Here is an 11,471-nt window from a genome sequence, read left to right as displayed (position 1 = left end):
TGAAGGTCTGAATAGAAATAAAAGCACAGGAAGAGAAAATACATTCTCTCTGCTAGGCTATTTGAATGATGATCATTCTTCTGCCTTCAGACTGGGAGCTTACATCATTGACTCTCTGGTTCTCAGGCTTCAACTGTGGACTGGAACTATGCCACCACCTTTCCTGGGTCTCCAGCTTTAGATGGCAGATTATGGAACTTCTCAGCCTCCATAATCACAAAAGCCAGTTCCTTAAGATATAGATGTAAACTATGCATATATGTATATATGTGTGTGTGTGTGTGTGTGTGTGTGTATAAAATCTGTTGGTTCTGTTTCTCTGGAGAACCCTGAATTATACAGGCATTGTAAGGACTTTGCCTTTTATTCTCAGGAAGATGGGATCTATGAGCAGTCATAAATCTTTGACTATGGTTGTTTTTCTGAGAATAGATCATAGAGGAACAATGTATCAATTGATACTAAAGATGACAGTAGGTTGGTAAAAGGAGGTACTAACAGAGATGATTAGAAGTGGTTGGCTTCTTGACATAGTACAGATAAAGTAACGTCCTTATGCAATAGGTATGAGGTGAGAGAGAAAGAGAGTGGTCAAGAATTACGTCCCATTTTCGACCTGAGTAATGGAAGGATACATCTGTCATCAGTGCAGATAGGGAAGACTGTGGGTGAAGCAATCCCATGTTAGAATCTCTCAAATTCCCATGAGTTTTTCAGAATAACATGATTCAAATAAAAAAAAAAAACTGCCTTGAAATATCACTAAACTTCAGACTAATGTCATGGTACAAAGGTATTTCTTTTTAATTTATTTCTATATAAGTTAAGTTATTGCAAAGTAAATAAAAGAAAAAATTTTAAAGGAAGATAGACATGAGCAAGATGGAAACTTTTTAGGAAATTGAAATAACGTCTTTAGAAAAACCAAATATAAACCTCCCCTGGCTAATTATGACAACACGGTACGTATTTTTAGAGCATTTTAGTTTTCAGAATAAGCAGAAAATAACTCAGTTAATTTCTACTACAACAAGCAAGAAAGCAAGCACTTTTTGGAACAGTGGTTTTCAACTAACTATGTAGAACTTCAGGTTTCTAAGAGATGACGGTATGCAAAGGAGGAATCAGGCAGGACATAACTTTTATTGTTTCTTCTTATATATTAGCATTCTATAATTGAATTTATTTACAAAAAAGAGCATTGTTGTCTTTTGTTAAACTGTGGAAACCACAGTTCTTGAGGAAGATTTCTCATTTTATTCCTCCACTGAAAATGTGAACTTACTTTCTTCTCTAATACTCTCATAGATTTTGAATTTGGAATAAAGTGGGAATACAGAACTGGTAACCAGAAATGCATGAATACGTGTGTAATACTCATGAGACTATATCTGACTATTTTTGTTATGGAGGATGGCCAAATTTCAGCAATAATTATTTCTTTATTCTTATAGAAGAGATAACAATTGTGTGTCAATATTGTGAAATCTAATTGTCATTGTGTTGCTTTTAACTTATTTACATAGTATTTGAATTTGAAATTTCCCAACTAAGAGCTTTGAAGTGTTTCATCTAAGTATACATGATATTTGCTTCTTAGGAATCGTGACTATTATTATAGAAATGTAAATGTCATGTGTATGTCCAATTGTCTCACATGCATGTATTTGTTCATTTCACACTCTATAAGATAACTTTTAAATTAAAGAAGGGTTTTTCAAGGGAAAAAGGCTAATTTTCATTAGAAGTAATATAAAATATAAATACAAGTATAAATTTAAATGGGATATAATTATTACATTTTCAAATTACATAAAGCTCATATTATTCATAGGCTTTCTTTTGAAACAAAAGCAAAGAAGCATCCTTAGTAAAATAGTTCCATAAAATCCTATTTGTCTTTGCGTATTCAGATCTGGTGATTTCACATCATTTCATTGAAATGAAATACTATGAAATCATAGATCTGTTAATAAAAGTGGCCCGCTGACTTTTATCTAAGGCAAGAAAAATGATTTGTTTCAGTCCAGCTAAGATTTAATTCAGCTGCAGTAGCATTATTATTATTCTCTTTGGAATGCATTACTACAGCCTCAATATATTTACATTTATGTTAGAAATGCCATCTTGCTTTTTAATAAAAACAACAAAAAGTTAGTTTACCATCTTGTGTCAATAGTTCATATTTTATGTATTGGCTACTTGGCAGCAACTGCAGTACTCTGCATAATTCTTTACACCTAAATGAAACTTTCTCTTCTGAGAATCCTCATGGTCCTAATGTTTAATGGATAAAAAACCTGCACTTATTTAAATTTTACTCACATCATAAGTTGCAATTTAACATAGTTAAGTTTTTAAGGTAATTCTCTAAAAAACAAATTATTTAGTAATTAATAAACATTTTGCAATTATTTTCCATAAGAACACTATACAAGTTATTAAATAAAAAAGAAAATATTTACAGGAGGTAGTAGTATATTCCTTGGAGGGTTTTCACCTCTTTGGTTTCATATTATGTATTATGGCCTTGCTATTTATGCCAAGAAATAATTCATATCACTTTATATTACGATGTTTCAACAACGATTGTGCCTCAATGTTTTTCTTTTTATTGGACATAAGAACTGATTTTGCAATTCACTCTTAGCACAGATCAAGAAAACTGAGTCAAACTATTCTTTTGGTGAGCATCTGGAATGCGTTCCCATCTGCTACTGAACTGTGGATAGTGCTAACACCTGTGCCTGAATATATTGCCCTCGTTGTTTCTACTCGGAATTTTCTACATGGAATGAAAACTATAGCTCTATGTAAGTGTGCAAGTCTATATATTTATAGTGAGTAGGAAAAAAAAGAAGGCGTGCATTCTTTGGAGTCAAGCGAAAATGGTTTGTGCTCCTATCTAAGTGCAGTTAAGAATGAGTATTTTATTTAATTTTCAAGGCCTCTCTGTAAACTGGTGTGATAATACCTTTCTTACAGTATTATTGTGAGAATGAAATGACATGTATGTATGTAAATCACCTGAGAAGTAATGGGCACTTAATAATAAGCACACAGTGCGTAGCAAGTACAAGAACTCAATACATGTTAATTTCTTTCTTCTGCCATGTGATTTACAAAAGAACACACTGGTCTTCTAGGAAGAATGAGAAATAAAGTCTGCAATATTGAGAAGATCTAAGAATTAAAACTTCAAAAGAGTAAAGGATAGAGGTAGGCACAGATCTTTAAGGAAGTATTATGGGTGGTCACTAGAAGCTTCAGAAAGTTGAATAGCCTGGAAAATTGATTAATTCTAACATGCAGAAGTGGTTTTCTATACAGCACTGGTGGTTTCAAGCAAATGTTGCCAGAATATCTATGAAGAGAATTTTTACAATTTTATAAAAGGTTGTGGTAGAAAGAACAATAAGTGTTTACAAGATTGATCAAAAACTAATGGAGTGATATTGCTTTGAAGTGAGACACACGAATTGAGTATTACATTTCTGGATAGAAACTCCTCTCTCATGAACACAGAACTAACAGCTGGGGAACTGAGGGTGAGAAGAATGAGAGGGAGTCTGAGAACTTCTACAATACAATCCGCAATTATAAGAACAGATAAATATGTTGCAAAGGTAATAGAGCAGCAGCAGCAGCAGCTTTGGATCCTGAACAACAGAGAAAAGCAACAGCAGGAGAGCAATAACGGTACCCAAGGAGACTGACTGGAACTCCAGGACAATTACAAAATGAAGGGATGGAAGTTGCAGGATTTGCAAACTCAGTGACTTGTGTGGAATGGGCTTCAGAATCATGGGGTATATTCATTGATATTTCTGTGATTCACTCGCTGTTTCAAAGGAGTGACACAAAATAATGAATTCTCAGTGATGCTTAGAGATGAACTGATAAATAAAAGAGCTTATATTCCCCAGCTTAAATATGTGAAAGATCCTTTTCTGTTTTTCTGAAAATAATAAAAACTTGGGTACAGATTGCCTAGATTAGAATCTTCATTTCACCAATTATTTTCTTTGACACATCACTTAATGCTTTTGTTTCTCAGTTTCTATTTCTATAAAATGGAAGTGGTAAGATAGTTACAAAGGTTAAAAGAATGAATACATATAAGATACATATTAATGTTCTATAAAATCAGGTATCATTATCTTCATTATGGTTGTAATTATTATTTATTATAATTATTATTAAAGAGAAGAGCTTTTCATTTCAAGTTGTAAGTTGTTAAGTCTGGTTTTAGTTTCCATATACTGTTTATGATCAGTAACTTCTACTTGGTCATTCCACAGATTTCCTTTTCACATACTGAAGTAAAATATATATTCAAATATCATTCAGTTTAAGTGAATGTGTTTTATTCTCAGAATTCACATAATTATTTAAAGTACCTAAAAAAAAATGCAAAATTAATATGGTTAAAGATGATGAACTACGGATTATTCATAATAAACACAAGAATACATATTATATTGATTACCTTTCTAAAACATAAATAATTCTGGCCTTATTAGTAAGAATCGTTTGGGTCATTTATGTGCAAATGATGCATTGCTTATAGATAAGAGAGAGAACACCATAGCTATTTAATTCTCCAGAATTGTCTTTGTCCAAGATGAACAAACACACACACACACATGCACAGAGGCACATATACCATTCACAGAAATAACGTGCATACATATAATTTTACCTGGGTAGTATTTTATTAAGAAATTTTAGTTTGTGTGGTGTACTGCTTTATGGGGAAAATGAATTATTTCACAAGCAATTTTTTTTCCTGAATAACATAGTGATATCTTTCAAATTTATAATTATCTTATTTTAAATTTGGAACAATTTTAGGTTTTGTCTCCACAGTTTGTACGTTTTTATTGACTTCTGTAGTTAGTTAATCTAAAGTGTAAGTAAAGATTCAAAAATTAAATTAGTCTGTTTTGGATTAACACTTTATAGAAATATATAGCATAATTTGGTCATTAACAAATACGATACAATCTATATTATATCAGACACATTTTGTTTACTAATCACTCTCCATGAAGGTTCATTAGCAGATAGTGGAATTATAGATTGAAAATAAAATAGATTCTACAGAACCATCTTTAGTTTGTATAATTATCTTTCTTCTCTATAGTAAGAATCATTATAGATTATACATGGTAGAAATTATCTAAAATAAATTTGTTGAGGAATAGTGTCAATGGCTTTCCTTCTGATGTGCCTTTAGGTTCTGATAAGGAATCCAAATCACAGTACTTAAAATATGTTTCTACCTAGTCTATGAGAGATGGTAATCATTTCCTTTACTTATTATTTCCTTCCTACTCCCATATCTCCTTCGTAGAGAACAAGGTTATGCCGTTTTAGTCTGCTCTAAAAACTCTTCTCAAGGAAGCCCTTGGTTCCACCTTCTGGCCATTGCTGATATAACTATAGGTGTTCACTTGTCTCAAGCCAGAATACTGAGATTCTCTTTTCTACAGAAAGACCATATAGTGACTGCATTCAGACCCTGCTGAGCAAATGAACATAAAGGCAACATAATGCCAAGCAGCCATTTTTTACTATGTGCCCCCACCCACCAAAAAAAGGGACCATGTGGAGTGACAAATATCAAGGAAATATATGAGCCTTGACTCCTGGTAGCTTTACTGTTTATGGTTTTTGTCTCCTGAGAAATATTTCAGAATCATATTAACACTTTAGATCTCAGTAAAATTCTCTCAAATTCTCCTTAATAATTATGGTAGTCTTGAGGACATTTGTTACTTATAAACAAACTAATATTTATAAGTAACTAATACCAGTTTCTTATAACCAATGATCCCAGATTAAGACTCTATGCATTTAGTAGATTTTAAAAAAATGATATCTATTGAATAGTTTTAGGGTTGGAAAAAAAGTGAGAAGGGGACAGGGTTATCAGTCACATAAAAAGTAAAGAAACTAGAATTGGTAATGGTTAAAATTGTCAGGAAAACTAGGTGAAAGCACATCATTTCAAAATTTTGCTTTTCAAATCTTCATGCACTTAATTTTGAGCCCATTAATCAACTCTCTGCTAGGTATCAGTGATCCCCACTTTTGTTGTGAGTGTGTTAGTGGGGTGGTTTATTCAATTTTCTGAAAGATCAAAAAATGAATAAAAGATCAGGGCTGGAAGATTGGAGTTCTGATGTTTTAAAATAGTTGTTTTTGATATATCCAAGTACAGATGCCAAGAAACCAATGTAATAAACTTGTATCAAGCTTGAAGGACAACTTGGGTTGGATATATTCTTTTTGGAAATCATTATATATACAAACATTTTTCTCTAGACAAACTGTGAAAAGTGGTAAGAGAAGAAATTTGAGACATCTTCAAGAACTCAAACATGTAAATATCAGGTAAATAATGATGAGCTGGGACTTCCCTGGTGGCGCAGTGGTTAAGAATCCGCCTGCCAATGCAGGAGTCATGGGTTCGAGCCCTGGTCCGGGAAAATCCCACATGCCATGGAGCAACTAAGCCCATGCACCACAGCTACTGAGCCTGTTCTCTAGAGCCTGCAAGCCACAACTATTGAGTCCACGAGCCACAACTACTGAAGCCCGCACGCCTAGAGCCCGTGCCCTGCAACAGGAGAAGACAACGCAATGAGAAGCCTGCGCACCGCAACGAAGAGAAGCCCCCCTCGCCGCAACTAGAGAAAGCCTGTGCACAGCAACAAAGACCCAACATAGCCAAAAATAAATAAAATAAAATAAATTAAAAAAAAAATAATGATATTAGAGCCTGCAAGCCACAACTATTGAGTCCACGAGCCACAACTACTGAAGCCCGCACGCCTAGAGCCCGTGCCCTGCAACAGGAGAAGACAACGCAATGAGAAGCCTGCGCACCGCAACGAAGAGAAGCCCCCCTCGCCGCAACTAGAGAAAGCCTGTGCACAGCAACAAAGACCCAACATAGCCAAAAATAAATAAAATAAAATAAATTTAAAAAAAATAATGATGAGCTGATAAAGACTGAGCAGAGGCCAGTAAAGTAAGAATAATACCTGAGATGTGTGGTGTCATGGAAACCACAGAAAATATAATTACAGAGGAAAGATATGGTGGACTGAGAAATCAGAAGGTTGAAATACATCCATTGGAGTTAGGCTTTGACAAAACATGGAAAATGCTGTGGAATGATGAAAGATGGTAACAGAATGGAATGAGTTGGTAAGAGCAATGTAAACAGCATAAATACCTCTTGAAAACTTGGCAGTAATGGAGAAAATCAGTTAAGATGATAATGTTTAAAAGACAGTGGAATTTGAAAACTTTCAAATTGTGTTTTAAAAAATATTTTAAATAATAGAAATTGTGGGTTCTTAGGGGAATTTTTAAATGATACGAAAGCTTTTGCAGAGTATAAGGGTGAAGATAAAGGAGAGAGAACAATAATCAATAAAGTAAGGTTTCCTAGAAAATAATATATATTATAATATATGGCCTAAGATAAAATATGAGCATTAGATGGATGAATACATTTTGGCCCTTAGACTAGGGTTCCAGATTTAACAAGTAAAAGTATATGATTTCCAATTAAATTGAATTTCAGATAAACAATTTTTTACTATAAGTATGTCCAATATAATATTTGGGTCATACTTTTACTAAAATTTTGTCACTTACGTGAAATTCAAATTTAACTAGACATGCTACATTTTTCTGGCAAACTTAAATTGGATCCAAGTAGGAGACTCCATACCCACTTTTTTTGGAAGTTATGTTTAGAAAGCCTCCCTACGGCCCTCCTTTGACCATACTTGACAGAGCAGAGTGAGGAGTCCTTGGGACCAAGGAGACGTATCCATCTGGACCACATGCTCAGCTCTTCTAATAACCAAGATCCTGCAATAGCCTGCAAACTTGGATGAAAACCTACATCCAAGGCTGCTTGGGTTTCTTCACATTCTTCCTCCCTGTAAGAAACAGCACTGCCAGTGTGCCCCAGCAAGTATAGCCCGAGACACAAGGTATAGCCAAAGGATATAAAAAAATCTTAGATGTAAAGATGTTTTTGCACATACATGATCTTCAGAAAAGAAGCTGATGAAATTTGGTAAGGGAAAGGGTGTGAGAAGAGAAAGAAGGTGGGCCAGCTTTAAGAGCAGCTTAGGGTGTTAGGGAAACTCTTTGTGTTGTTAAGTCCCTAGAAGGGATTGTGAGGAGTGCAAGAAATCTAAATTCAAATCTTATTTTCTGGTTGTAAACATAAAGTTATATTTTCAAAGGAAGAAGGAGAGAACATATTTTATTTAACAACTTTCTAGTTTGATTTTGACTTGTCTTTCCCTGTGTTCTGAAAATGTAAGGAGTGGGCCTAGAGAAAGGTATCATTTCTGATATAAGCATGTAAAGGAGAAGAAGATGGCCATGTGTCATTTCTTTATGCACATGGTAATGTGACACTGATGGAGATACCCTCTGATGGTTTCTGTTTTCCTTGAGGTAGTAGACAGGCTTGGTTTCTAACAGTCTGTGTGTGTGTGTGTGTGTGTGTGTGTGTGTGTGTGTGTACGAATGGTAATCATAATTATCCAGAAGAAAAGGTGAAAAATGTGACTGAAGAAAACTAGTAGGGCTTCCCTGGTGGCGCAGTGGTTGAGAGTCCGCCTGCTGATGCAGGGGACACGGGTTTGTGCCCCGGTCCTGGAGGATCCCACATGCCGCGGAGTGGCTGGGCCCGTGAGCCATGGCCGCTGAGCCTGTGCATCCGGAGCCTGTGCTCCGCAACGGGAGAGGCCACAACAGTGAGAGGCCCGTGTACTGCAAAAAAACAAACAGGAAAAACAACAACAACAAAATAAAAAACAACTAGTAGGATTTTTCAGCAGTGAGTGTTGAGAGAACGAGCCCAAGTTACGATGCTAGGCATGACTTTATAGAGAGATTTCAAAATTTCAACTTTGGTGCAGTTACGTTGAAGAAGGATAGGTACATTCATGCGAGGTGGCAGTTTTAACAGGTGGTTGTAATAAAAATGAGAAAAGCAAAGAAGTTCAGGGTATTTGGAAGAAGATTATTGAAATGGTGGATAAAGAAGTCTAAGCTAGGTTTGGTTGAATGGGGATAACAAATACAGGAAAAGGGGAATTGGAATGTCAATGTGCTAATGGGGCTGTAGAGAAACATCTCTATAGTTGTTTCTTAGGCCTCTCTTCCTCCGACTTTACTTTCATATTTTGCATTCCAAAAGTCATATAATTATCATCGTGTAGTTGGAGACCAGTAATAGTATTCAAGCCATGAAGTGTTGATTTCAATCTCATTTTTCAAACAGTATATGTGGTCTTAGGAAAAGCATAACTTCTTTGATCCTCAGTTTCCTCATATATTAAATTATTACATTAATACTTAGGCCATAGTATTGTTGTGAGATATCACTGACATATCTAGTGCTCTACTGGAACCAAATACTATTTTCTTTTCTCTCTTTCCTTCTCTGTATATAAATATATTTTTTTCTCCCTGAGTGACCTTATTTAATTCACTTGTGAGCTCCTTATATACTAATGCCTTCCCAATGGGAAAGTCTACTTCCTGAGTTTCAGACTTACATTTCAACCGTCTATGAATTATACCTCCCTTAGATATTCCATGTTACCTCAGACCCCAAATTTGCTATTTATTTCTCCCAAATCACGTATATTCCCATAGGCTAAGCTTCAGTTTTATCACCATTTTGCACTGCCACAAACATGCTGCAATATCATGCCTCCAAGTGTTAGCATGTTCTTTCTTCTGTCTGCCTTACTGGTAAACTCAAAACAGTTTGTATCCTATTTCCTCTTTGATACCTGTCATGAACATAATGGCAGACATCCTACTCAGTGTAGGTTTTATTTTCACTGATTATTTAATAGACATTTAAAAAAATCACTTCAGAGTTTCACACAAAGAATTCAAACCAAAACAAAAAAACCCATAAATATGTGTTTAGACTCAAGATATCTCTTCAGGCTATTCTTCCTAGGCTATGCTTTAAGTCTTATCTCCAAATATCTCCATATGGCAATTTACTTTCTTATATTTTGATTTTCCCTCTTTCTACAGTCTCACAGATAGTTTTCTCCTAGTCCCATTTCACCCTTGGACAGACTTCTGAGTTAGCCAGCTCCACACTGTGCCCAACCCCAGGTGTACACTCCCAACTGAGGTTGCTAGGGCTCTAAATAGAAATCATGCTCCATGTTTCCACTTTTCTGGCAGGGATAAATATTTATTGAACAATGTCTTAAAATTACTCCTTTACATGTCATTCTTCCCATTAAACTTAACTTCCTTAAGTGGCAGTGGATTTGTCTGAGGAATATTTTTCCAGTAATTATTACAATGCCAATTATGTTGTGATGCTTAAATGATAACTTTTAAAATAAGTGAGTGATTAAAAGAAAAGGAGTAAAACTCATGCACTACCTTAACTACAACTGTTCTGGCCATAGTTGTTGTTGTTCTGTTCCTGGCTTTGCACAGGAAGCCCAGTTATACACCCACTTGCCTTGCCCAAATACAGCAAGCTCAATTCCTTCTAATGCAGACATTCCACTCTAGGACATAAGGGGTGTGGTAGCTGCTGGTTATTCCATGTGTAGCATATCTTCAACATCTCCTGACTGTTGAGCTTTCTTTTCATATTTCATATATATATTTTTTAACAGCACCAAGTTTGTGGAATGGCAAGGGAAATTCCACATCTTTTCTGTTTACCATTGTGACAGATATTTTCCATTTTTCTCTCAGTAATGATACTTGGGCCAAGTAGAAAATTGTAAACTCAAAGCTACTTTCTAAAAGCATAATAGTTAAGATATCCCTCTTCTTTCTTTGACATTGTTGGTGCTGCTGCTGATAAATCCAATGTCAATTTCACTATTATTTTTTCCACAGATCTGATTTTTTTCTTCAGTTAGATGTTTTTCTTTTACCCATAGTTTTCTAAAACACTATGATATATCTAGGTGTAGAGATATTTTTAAATTTTATTTCAATCCTACTTGCCATTTATTGAGATTTTAACCTATGACTCATGCCTTTTACTAGTTCTAGGAAACTTTCAATCATTATTTCTACAAACAGTATCCTTCTATCATCTTATTTATTCACTGATTTCTTAATGTCTCTTAGTCACATGTTGGGCTTTATGGATCTATCCTCTGTTCTTTAAATTATATTTGATAGTTTCCAACGCATCTCTTTGTATAGCAATTTAGTGATTTTCAATAAGGTGATGTTTTACTTTACCAGTTTGCTCTTTAACCAAGTATAATGTGCTATTCAATCCCTGAAGAAAGACCTTGACTCTAGGGCCAGAAGGCCTGGCTACAAAACCCTGAGTAAATTATTTAAATTCTCTGTGCTTCAGTTTCTTCCTCTTTAAAATAAAGGCAATTATAGTACCAACGTCGTGGTGTCATTTTGTTTAATAT

Source organism: Neophocaena asiaeorientalis, unplaced genomic scaffold (genome assembly GCF_003031525.2).
Source record: "Neophocaena asiaeorientalis asiaeorientalis breed wild unplaced genomic scaffold, Neophocaena_asiaeorientalis_V1.1 scaffold383, whole genome shotgun sequence".
In the NCBI taxonomy this organism is placed as follows: domain Eukaryota; kingdom Metazoa; phylum Chordata; class Mammalia; order Artiodactyla; family Phocoenidae; genus Neophocaena; species Neophocaena asiaeorientalis.
The sequence above is the reverse complement of the archived record's forward strand: the minus strand, read 5'-3'. Positions refer to the sequence as shown.